The sequence below is a fragment of the Danio rerio genome, chromosome 6, assembly GCF_052040795.2.
Source record: "Danio rerio strain M-AB ecotype USA chromosome 6, GRCz13ab, whole genome shotgun sequence".
Taxonomy (NCBI): domain Eukaryota; kingdom Metazoa; phylum Chordata; class Actinopteri; order Cypriniformes; family Danionidae; genus Danio; species Danio rerio.
The window spans coordinates 60,965,653-60,977,717 of NC_141026.1; the positions used below are offsets into that span (position 1 = coordinate 60,965,653).

General features: G+C 33.2%; 1 protein-coding gene and 1 long non-coding RNA gene across 9 annotated transcripts in view; both read left to right on the forward strand.

Annotated features, from left to right (window-relative positions):
- The first annotated feature begins 13 nt into the window (after positions 1 to 13).
- LOC147843713 (uncharacterized) lies at positions 14 to 1,649 on the forward strand. The gene is made up of 2 exons (XR_015494377.1): positions 14 to 198; positions 1,252 to 1,649. It is a non-coding gene; the product is annotated as an uncharacterized LOC147843713 (long non-coding RNA).
- A 5,309-nt stretch (positions 1,650 to 6,958) lies between these two features.
- The window catches only part of arhgap9 (Rho GTPase activating protein 9), a 99,964-nt gene continuing 94,857 nt past the window's right edge, over positions 6,959 to 12,065 (forward strand). For 6 of the 8 annotated variants that reach the window (XR_015494313.2, XM_087258183.2, XM_087258177.2 and 3 more), the window contains exon 1: positions 6,959 to 7,044. The gene's annotated coding sequence lies outside the window, so the exon portion shown is untranslated. Of the gene's footprint in view, positions 7,045 to 7,153; positions 7,199 to 12,065 lie in introns of those variants that run through there. The other 2 variants (XM_087258180.1, XM_087258178.1) reach the window with 2 other exon arrangements.

Sequence of the window (12,065 nt, forward strand, 5' to 3'; positions counted from 1 at the left end):
TCCAGCTTCCGGTCTGGGTGATTTTAAGCGGAGGTAAACAGTATTATGGCAGAGTCGTCAATATTTACTCGCTGTTTGCGAGTAAATTATGGTCAACGATGTGCAAATGATTGTCCGGATGTGCTCTACAACACCGCAGAGCAAAGCTTGAGAAGGGTTTCAAGTTGTATGCATCTTCCTACCTGTGCAATTATGAAGGTAAGTTCAGCTAGCCTGAAGGCTAACTTTAGCGTTAATACTCTTACGATCCGTCCATCTGCAGCTTTATCACGTAAGTAAAAATAATCATATGTGTATGTAATTCTGTCTCAAAGTGTCAGGTAAAAACAGGGCAGGAATAAGATCTCAGTGAGAGCTCATTACTACCGATAGATCTATGAAGAAATCGGAGTCTCCTCACCAGCTGAGAGTAGGACAGCATAACTTACATGTGAAATTCTGTCCCATTCATACTTTTACTGTTCTAAAGTGACCACCACTGTTCAGTTCGGATAATCACAGAAACACAGATGCTGTCTTAGCTTGTAAGCATGATTATTGAGCAAGATATATTAGGAATAAAATAATACAATGCCGTTCCATCCACAACAGACAAATAGCACTGTATCACTGCTGAGATTTATTGCTGAAACAGTGGAGATAGCATGCTTTCTATAAAACAATAAGGTGTCATTAGTTAATTTCACATCAACAATTTGTCTATTTCAATGTTTATTAGTTTTTTACATTAATGAACAAATGCTTATTCATTGTGCTTGTTAACTCACAATGTAATAGCTAATGTTAAGAAGCATGACTTTGGATTTTTATTCATTAGTAAATTAGTTTAACAATGTTAACTATTAAATATTAAATAGTTCTTTTAATAGTGAGCAAATACATTAATTAATGAAACCTTATTTTAAAGTGTGACTAAAGGGAGCTACTTTTAAATAATTTAAATTAATGATTTACTGTGTAGTTTAATCTGATGATATTGCTGCAGATGCCTTTAAAAAGAAGATATTTTGAAGAAAGCTGAAAACCTGTAACCATTGACTTCCATAGTATGAAAAAGAACTACTATGAATATCAGTGGTTGCAAGTTTCCAGCTTTCTTCAAAGTATTTTTGTTTGTGTTAAACATCAGAAAGAAACTCAAACAGGTTTGGAACAAGCAAAGGATGAGGAAATAGAATTTTCAGTTTTGAGTGAACTGCCTTTAATGACTCTCTGTAAAAACCTATTAATATTCTTGTTTCTGTTTTCTAGGTAACATTATGAGATTCAGAGCTAGAAAATTTTATGTGTTACTTCATCCTGGAGCGGACATCCGTCAGAAGATCCATGCCATCGTCTGCTAGTTAATAGCTCCTGCTCTTGTGTGGCTGAGAGTGGGATATGCAAACATTTGGTTGCTTTGCTTTTCCAGACAGCCCATTACTCTGAAATGTGTAATGTGAGTTGTCACATGAACAATTGTTTGGAATGGATCAATTATGTGTTAAGTTCCATGAAACAGAGGGGTGATTTATTTATTTATTTAATACGTATAAGCCCAAATACCTCTCTATGCACAAGTTACAGAAGAAGCACCTGATTCAAGAAAACAACTGATTCAATGTCATTGTTTCTGTTCATCTGAATAAAATATTTTTTTCAAAATGTTACATTTTTTTGACAATTTTTATTTCAAATTGCATACAGTGAATTATATTTTATATGTACAGTGAATAAAATAAAGGTCTTTATTCTGAATTTAAAAATTGCACTTAGAAAGTAGCTTAAGAAATGTTAATGTATATTAATGTTAATTTTTTTTACTTCAAAGGCAATGAAAATAAACTATTATTTGCCATAAAAGCTCCTTTCTTTAAATCTCTGCATCCGGTTGGCACTCGAGCCTCGATCAGTTTTCTAGACTGAAATTGTCAGCTACACTCTTGTTTTTTTCTGTTTCTGTAAAATTCTCACGTTTAATATCAACAACCCACCTCTTCTGCACGACTTTGTCTTTTGGAAACGTGTGGAAACTAAGGTAAGAGTTCAATTTTTGACGCTGTGCGTTGCTGAACACAGCAGTGGTATCTACAAGTACTGTTCTCACGTCTTTGAAATGACACTTTTAAACGTTTAGATGTCATATTTATGTAGCTGACATAAACATATATAAGTGGGCTATAATGGCATAAAACATTAAGACAACTGTCCAAAACATTACTCGTTTTTATCAGTAGCGCTCCTGTTGTAGCACTGTACTGTACGATCGGCGGAAGTAGGCTCGGGGTCTTAAATTTTACCGGAAATGCGTCACGCGCCGCCGTGCATAGAGCCCATTCATGCTGAGTGGAGACTACAATACCCATAATGCAAAACTGCAGGCGTAAACGGTGGTGTACGCTCATTGGTTAAAGTGTTAAACGCCTTGATATAATTGGTCGATGCCGCTTGCAAATGCTCGAATCACCGCGACTCAGTTGCATATTACTAACGATAACATTTTGTATTTAAAGCGATAATATATATATATATATATATATATATATATATATATATATATATATATATATACATATATATATATATATATATATATATATATATATACATATATATATATATATATATATATATATATATATATATATGTGTGTGTGTGTGTGTGTGTGTGTGTGTGTGTGTGTGTGTGTGTGTGTGTGTGTGTGTGTGTGTGTGTGTGTGTGTGTGTGTGTGTGTTTTATGGCATTCCTTATTTTATATTTTGCTATATTTATATGAACTCGCTGTTTACACTTGAAACAAATATTACTCATAATTCTAATAACTTTATTTTAATCTGTCACTAGGATCTGATTTATTTCTAAATGTTGACATGCAAAGCAATATAACTCATAATTCGTATAAATGCAGTTTTAGCTGTCAGTGGAATATGGATATGATCATGTATTTTAGTATTTTTTTATTTTATTATTTAGTTTTTAAGGCAAGGCAAAGCACGTTTATTTATATAGCACAGTGATTCTCAAACTGTGGTGCGCAGGCATCCTTTTATCCTTTACATGCAAAATATATAAAAAAATTTGTATCACAAATGATTTATCTATGAATATGATGACTGTATTTATGAGGTCCAAGCAATATTTCCAGGTTTTGATGAATAGGCTACTATAAGTTTTGTTTTTTACTTTTTAAGAACAGTAGTCTACCATTTTAATTTAACTTTTAAAAGCACATTTTGACATTCTATTTTGTTTGTTTGTTTGTTTGCTTGTTTGTTTACCTTTAAGCACAGTACAGTGTTATTGTGCTACTGTGGCTGACAATAATAAATATTCTTAATAATAGGATTTAATCTGACTGGTTTTTGAACTGTGCAGTGCTGTAGCTGCTTTATTGGGCCTACAACTCTTCTGTATTTCAATACTGTTCGTTATGATGGTACTTGGAGAGACAATTTTTTTCTGAGGTGGTACTTGATGGAAAAAGTTTGAGAACCGCAGATACATACGCAGTGGCGATTCAAAGTGCTTTACATAAACAAGAATAAAAAAGACAAGTATAAGAAAATAAAAAAACAGATAATAAAAATCCTTAAAACAGTTCTAATCAATTCTTAACATATACATAATTTCCAACTGATCATTTTATATATAATAACTCTTAAATATTCATTAACAAATAAACAAATAGAATAATAAATGTATTATTTAATTGATTTATTATTAATAATTTAATAATAAAATATATAAAACTCTTATTTGTTTAGTTATTCATTCATTTTCTTTTTGGCTTATTTCCTTTATTAATCAGGGGTCACCACGGCGGAATGAACCGCCAACTTATCCAGCATATGTTTTATGCAGTGGATGCCCTTCCAGCCGCAACTCAGCATTGGGAAACACCCATACACTCCCGCATTATATTATTATATATATTTATTTCTACATGTAATAACTTTTTAAATCAAATGATGTATTTCATGATTTATTTACTATTTTAACATTTATTTATTATTTAATATATAATATAATACATTTTATAATATATATAATAAATAGTATTTAATTTATATAATAATAAATAATAATTTGTGTATAATATTTACTTCCTGTTTGCAATTTAAAAAAATATTCATAATTTTCATTTATTAATTTATTAGTTTATATTTGCTAACATAATTTTTTATTGCATAATTTTTTGTCATATATTCAGATATAATATATTTACATTTCCTCTCTGTTTGCATTTTAAAATGGTTTTAGTTTCATTTGTTAGTGGCATAGTTTCTCATATTGATATTTAAAGCAATATTACTCATACTTGCTAGAATTTTACCAGTCAATGGGATATTGATTTGTAAATATTTATTATTTTTTTATAGAATACAACAGTCATATTTTTAGCTATATTTACCTTCATTTTCTATTTAAAAATATGATAAATTTTGTATGTCATTAGTTAGAGGAACATGAATTTGTTGATGTTTGTTAATATAATACTTTATTGCATCCTATACTCTACATTCACTTGCTGTTAGCATTAATCCAAATTCATTCATTCATTTTCGGCTTAGTCGCTTTATTAATCAGGGGTCGCCAAAGCGGAATGAACCGCCAACTTATCCAGTATATGTTTTACGCAGCAGATGTCCTTCCAGCCGCAACCCAGCACTGGAAAACACCCATTCCCTTATAGTGCATGTGTTTGGACTGTGGGGGAAACTGGAGCACCCGGAGGAAACCCACGCCAACACACCCAGCTAACCCAGCTGAAACTCTTCTTGCTGTGAGGTGAGAGAGCTACTCACTGCGACACTGTTTTATTAATCCAAATTGTAAAGTATAAATGTTGGTGGATGAACATTAAAACAATATTCTTATAATTGGTTTAATTTAATTAATTAATTAATTAATATAATGTTTTATAAAATACCTGCGTTAGACAGCAATGTAAAAAAATATAAATATGCATCAAAAAGGGCTTCCCGGTGGCGCAGTGGGTAGCACAATCTCATCACAGAAAGAAGGTTGCTGGTTCGAGTCTCGGCTGGGTCAGTTGGCATTTCTGTGTGGAGTTTGCATGTTCTCCCCGTGTCGGCGTGGGCTTCCTCTGAGTGCTTCCGGTTTCACCCACAGTCCAAAGACATGCGGTATACAGGTGAATCGAGTAGGCTTAATTTTTCCGGAGTGTGTGTGTGTGTGTGTGTGTGGATGTTTCCCAGAGATGGGTTGTGGCTGGAAGGGCATCCGCTGTGTAAAAACTTGCTGTATAAGTTAGCGGTTCATTCCGCTGTGGCGACCCTGGATTAATAAAGGGACTAAGCCGACAAGAAAATGAATGAATGAATGAATCTTTAGGGGGTGAATAATATTGACCACATCTGTTTTATTCATTCATTCATTTGCTTTTCTGTAGTGTATGAGTGTGTATGGATGTTTCCCAATGATGGAAGGGCATCCGCTGCCTAAAAACATATGCTGGATAAGTTGGCGGTTCAATCCACTGTGGCGACCCCGGATTAATAAAGGGACTAAGCCGACAAGAAAATGAATGAATGAATATTATTTCATCAATTAGTGAGATATGAATTTACTCTTACATTTAGCTGTATTTATGTTTACCTGCTGTTTGAATTAACATTATTACACATCATTCTATTTGTTAATATTTGTTAATGTGATGTTATACAGAATGTCTCACTGATCTATTATTCATATTTACATGTTTATTTATATTTATAGACTTGTAAAAAATCTGTTACTAGTGAAACACTTTATACTATAATTATATTTTATCCATGGCTTAGGTAATATGAAAAATAAAATAAATCTGAGCTCAAATATCTTTAATTAAACCTTAATTTAGTTGACTGTTTCTGTCTTTTTCAGTTTGTTTATTTTATTTATTATTTAAGTTTGCAGCAATGAATGAAAATGATAAAAATATATAAATATGCTACACAAAAAATTTATTTGACCTTTATCTGTTCATGAAAAACTTATAATATAATAATAAAAATCCTCTTTAATACTCTTTCACATTTCTTGCATATTTTTGTTCTTTTGTTAATTTGATAACTTCAACTTGTTCTTGTTTTGCTTTTTATTAAAGTATGTAATTATTCAGAAAAGACTGCTATCATGCTTAATTAGCATAATATAAAGTGCACACTTCTGCCAAAGCACCAAACAATACAGAAACACAGGAAACAGATTATAATTTCAAAAGAAGGGTTGTTGCTAGAAGAGATACAGCTGCAATCTGAAATCCACTTCGGCTTAGTCCCACTATTCATCAGGGGTCACCACAGCGGAATGAACTTCCAACTATTCAAGCATATGTTTTACACAGCAGAGGCCCTTCTATCTGCAACCCAATACTTGGAAACACCCATACACACTCATTCACACACACACAAACACACACACTACAGCCAATTTAGTTGATCAGTTCCCCTATAGCGCATGTGTTTGGACTGTGGTGGAAACCGGAGCACCTGGAGGAAACGCCAACACGGGGAGAACATGCAAACTCCACACAGCGACCGGGACTCGAAGCAGCAACCTTCCTGAGCATAATTATTTAGTTTTATTTGCTTTTTTTTTTTTTTTTAGAAAGCAAGCAATAGAGAACAGCTTGTAACAAAAGTATTTTTTGTTTTACTTTTTAGTTAAAAGTAAATTATATATTTTTAACCCAACTGTTAGGTATGTGACCCACTATTGAGTTCAAACTACCCATCTTTTTTTAGCATGTAAATTCTAAAACCCCAACCCTAAACCTACCCCTCATAGTGATGTAAGAATATAAATTATTATAATTATTGTACAGTGTCACAAAATTCACGCCGTATTGACGTGAGTATCCGCAGCTGTATCCCCTCTAGACCTTACCTCAAAAAGCGGCTCTGTAGGCTCATAAAGCACGTCTCTGGTTGGCTCCTCTCAGTCACGTGACAGATCCGGCAGCCCCGCCCCTCAGCCGAACTGAGGCTGTTTGAGTGACAGTTGGAGCTCGAGCACCGTCCGGTAAACTACGGGAACATCGAGGCACCTGCGCTCTCCGGTAAGACCGAAAAACACACATTTATGAGAAGAAAATGACTGAATTTACCACACTTAGACGGGATTTTAATATTTGGATTTTTCTTTCTGTAAACAAATAAACACCGAAGCATCCCTCCATCAGTTGGGCTAAATTTGTACTCGAAGCTAGTGAGGTAACTTTATATATATTTATTATTATTAAGTAAATATTATTATTTTTAAAGTGTGTTTATTATTTTAAGTACACATATTTTATTTTGTAAATAAACAAGACGCAGAAATTGTTTAGTAATGTAACTTCTCACGTAATGAGGAAGATACTATAGTAAATACTACAGTGTTTTTGAACCGTAACGTTACCTATTATAGTGCAGTGTGTTATACTTATATATTATAACACTTTGTTAATGACTACTCCAGCATACTGTAGTAACTAAAGTGAACTGCTAAGCTGTAACGTTTTGTATATTTATTATAAAGTAAATATGTATTTTTAAAATGTGTATATTATTTATTTATTAAATATATGTCAGTCTACAAATAAAGGAGATGCAGTTGATAATGTAAATTGTAACTTTCCATGTGATGAAAATACTATAGTAATTTATAGTCAATACTATAGTGTTTCTGAAGAATACACATTATAGTAAAGTGTATTATACTGTATATGTTAAATATTTGTTAATGAGTTCTCCAGCATACTCTAGTATTAACTGTAGTGAATTCATAAACTGTAATAAATAATGTAGTACACTTTAGTGTTTACTACAGTAAACTGTGGTGTATTGTGGCACAATATAATCTATAGGAGGAGTATTTTTTATATTACTATGGTTTTTGTGTGACCATAACAACTATATAATTACCACAATAGTACTTTACTATAGTATGCTTCCAAAACAATAGTAAATTGCTATAGTGTTTTTTATGTGGGTTACAATAATAACTTACATGTTTTACTAACATTAGCTTGTTTAAATCACTGCAGAAATCAATCAGGTTTATTTCTGTACATCAATTGTGCTGTATTGTGGCTGTATCCACTATTTAAGCTCAATATTCTGCCATTTTTCGATAATTGATTCGTAAATGTCGGTTTTAGCAAACACATGCTTGTATATTTGAGCGAGCTTATTGCTGTGGTGTCTGAATCTGAGAGAAACACTGTGAAATGCATGGGAGTCAGCCTGAAATATATGACATAAGTACACTCTAAGAAATGCTGGGTTATTTTTAGCCATAATGCTGGGTCAAACAAGAACAAACCCAATTATTGGGTTAATAATATAATATAAATATATTTTAAATGAAATTAACAAATGAACCTAACATTGGGGTTGTGTATAATTTACCCAACAGTGGGTTATAACAACCCAGCATTTATAGAGTGCTGACAGACATATAGTTAAGTGACATAAACGTGGCCTGATAATCTATAGTCAGATGAATAATCCTGTACTTTAGACTCTGTAAACACAAATACACAAGGGCCTTTTAATGTAAACCTAATAACCATTAACCCTTGATTCCACACTCTAAAAAATGCTGGGTTGTTTTAACTCTATGTTGGGTCAAATATGGACAAACCCACAGTCAAAACTACAACTTTCAAAAACTACATTTAAAATAAATTTTAATACTGTTGGGTTTGTCCATATATTTGACCCAACAATGTGGTACAACAACCCAGCTGTTTTAAAAGTTGTAAAATGATCTTGTAAATGAATATTCTGCTATGTTTTAGATGAATGTTGGATATATTTGGTCAGATTTGAGCACAGTTGTTGAGAGTCGAAAAGGCAAACTTTCTTTTAAATGAGAAATGTGGGAGTTTAAACTGAGATTTCAGATTTTAAATGAAATATTTAGGCATTTTTAGATAAATGTTACTTACTTTAAAAGGCTGGGTTGTTTTAACACACCCAGCGTTGGGTCAAGTATGGACAAACCCAAAGTTGGGTTAATTATTTTGTTTAATTTAACTTTACTTGTTAACCCAACTCTTAGGTTTGTACATATTTGTACCAATGTTAGAATAAAAAACCCCAAGAATCTCTATTTTTTTAAGAATGTAAACTGATCTTATAAATGAGCAATGCCAGATTGAATATTTTGGCATATTTTGGATGAATATTTACTCTAAAAATGCTCAGTTAGCCCAATATTAGGTCAAATATAGACAAAAAGTTGACTTAAGTTTTTCAGTTTAATTTAAATTACACTTTTTAACCCAACTAGCCCATATTTGTCACCACATCCCTTCATTTTTAGTATTTGGTCAAATTTGAGCACAATTGTTTTTGAAAAGAAGGCAATGGAGAATAGCTTCTGCACTAAAAAATGCTGGGTTGGACCAACGAAATATGGACACATTGGATTAATTTTTACAAATTAAATTAAAATTAAATTATTTACTCCAACTGTTGGATTTGTCCATATAGTTGACCCAATGATGGGGTCTGACAACCCAGGTTTTTTCACAATGTAAACAACTCTGAGTAATGCAAGAGTTATTTTAGATATTTTGTTATGTTTTAGATGAATATTGGATATATTTGATCAGATTTGAGCACAGTTGCTGAGATCTGTGCAGAGAAGCAGGAAATGGAGAATAAACTTTCTTTTAAATGAGAAATGGAGGAGTTTAAACTGAGATTTCAGACTTTTTAATGGAATATTCGGGCATTTTTTGGATATATATTACACTCTAAAAAAGCTCACCCAATGTTGGATCAAGTGTGGACAAACCCAATGTTGGGTTCATTTTTTTAAAATGTAAATTAGATTTTTAATCTAAATTTCAACGGTTAGGTTTGTACATATTTGTCCCAGTGTTGGGTTAAAAGAACCCAAGAATTTATTTTTTAGAATATCAACTGATCTTATAAGTGCGCAATGCCAGAGTTTATATTGAGATTTCTGATTTTAGATGAAATATTTTGGATGAATATTTACACTTCAAATGCTCAGTTAACCCACTGTTAGTCAAAATATGGACAAACCCAATAATAGGGTTAATTCCTTCAATTAAATTTAAATTACACTTTTTAACCCAACCCGTTTTGGGTTACATTAACCCATCATTGTTAGTATTTGGTCAAATTTGAACACTTTTTTCAGATTTGTTTTTTGCAATGGAGAACAGCTTGCGTACTTTAAAAACTTCTGGGTTAATTGAACCCAAAGTTGGGTAAAATTATCAACAAACCCAACTATTGAGTTTTAAAAAAAGGTTATTTTTCTATCTAAAATGAATTACACTATGTTTGTCCATATTTGACTTAACATTGGGTTAAAAACAACCCATCGTTTTTAGTATTTGGCTGCATTTGAGCACAGCTGGTTTTGAAAAGCAGAGCTTCTAACTAAAATAATGCTGGGTTGCTTTAACCCAACGTTGGGTCAAATATTAACAAACCCACCCACTGGGTTAAAAAGAGTCACTTACATTAAATAAAACATTAACCCAATGCTGTGTTTGTCCATATTTGACTCAACGTTGGGTTAAAAACAAGCCAGCATTTGTTTGGAGTGTAATCTCGTTGAGAGATGCGTGTGATTTGTGAGATTGTTTCCATCATCAGGCTGATCTCAGTGTGTTGATTTATAACAGATCAAGAGAAGGGCAGAATTGCATAACAATGGTTTGCAGGACTGGAGAACAAAGCAAATGCGCTTTGCTGTTGATAATGCTGCTGCATCTGATGCGCCGGGCTGAAAATCCCATGAATGAAGCAGATTATTTCTGCAGTGTTTTCTGGGTTGTCAGTTTCAGATTGACTGTGGCTTTATCAGAAGTGCAGAACGCCTGCTTTTCTCCATCCGGCTGGCGTGACGACATCAGCCAGATCAGAGCGTGTCGTGTCTTATCTGTGTTTATTAAGCTTTCTGCACTCTAACTTGACTTCTGTGTTGACGTTAACAGTCATGCTCTGTGATTTTTGGCTATTGTTTCACACACACAGACTGAGCTCGAGATCTTTCTGCTGTCTTTATTTTTGAAGGTTGAATCACACATGTAATGCCGTTTCTAGAGTTCCTGCATAAACAGGAAGTGGAAAATGCTGTGAAATAGTGCAGCCTACTAAACTCGAAGCTGCAGTTCAGATTTCTTGCCTTCTTTCTCTAAAGTTCACTGCCCTTTAGGGGAATACTTTGAATTGAATTATTCATAAAGAAATCAATCTGCACTGGAAAAGTGTTGCATGCAGAACTGCTGCAAACTATTTATTTGTATTGAATTTAAACAAACAAATTAAGTTTAATAATGTTCAACTTAATTTGTTTTTTTTTTAATTCAGCCCAAATAAATTGTTTATAAGCACTTAACGTAAAAAATAGAGTAAATGAAGGAATCATCTTTAAATAATTTAATAATTATTACATGCAGATACAGTGGATGTGTCGATCCTTTAATTTAATCTTGCATTATTTTATTTATTATTCTACCAGCATGATTTGAGCAGAGCATCTTCATGTGTGTGTGTTTCTGTATCTTTGATTGTGCAGTTCAGTGTGTGTGTGTGTAAGCGAGGGAGTAAAAGAGAGCGAGAGTGTGTGTGTGTGTCGCTGCGGGTCGATCAGGACAGACATGTGAATGTGACGCTTCTGTTCAAAACAATGTAATGGAAACATCTCACAGCCATGGGGCTCATACTGCAGGACACACACACACACACACACACACACTGAACTCTGTCTCTCTCCTCAGATATATATACACACATATTCTTTCTTACACACTCTCAGACACACATTACACACATGCACACTCTCTCTCTCTCTCTCTCTCTCTCTCTCAACCACACACACACACACACACACACAATTACTCACACAAACACGTTACTCAAATTACACATGTACACACACACACACATGCACACACAAATAATACACAAATTGCATGCGCATACACACAGACACACAGACACACACACACACACACACACACAATTGCTCACACAAACACGTTACTCAAATTACACATGTACACACACACACACACATTACACACTCACACATGCACACACAAATAAT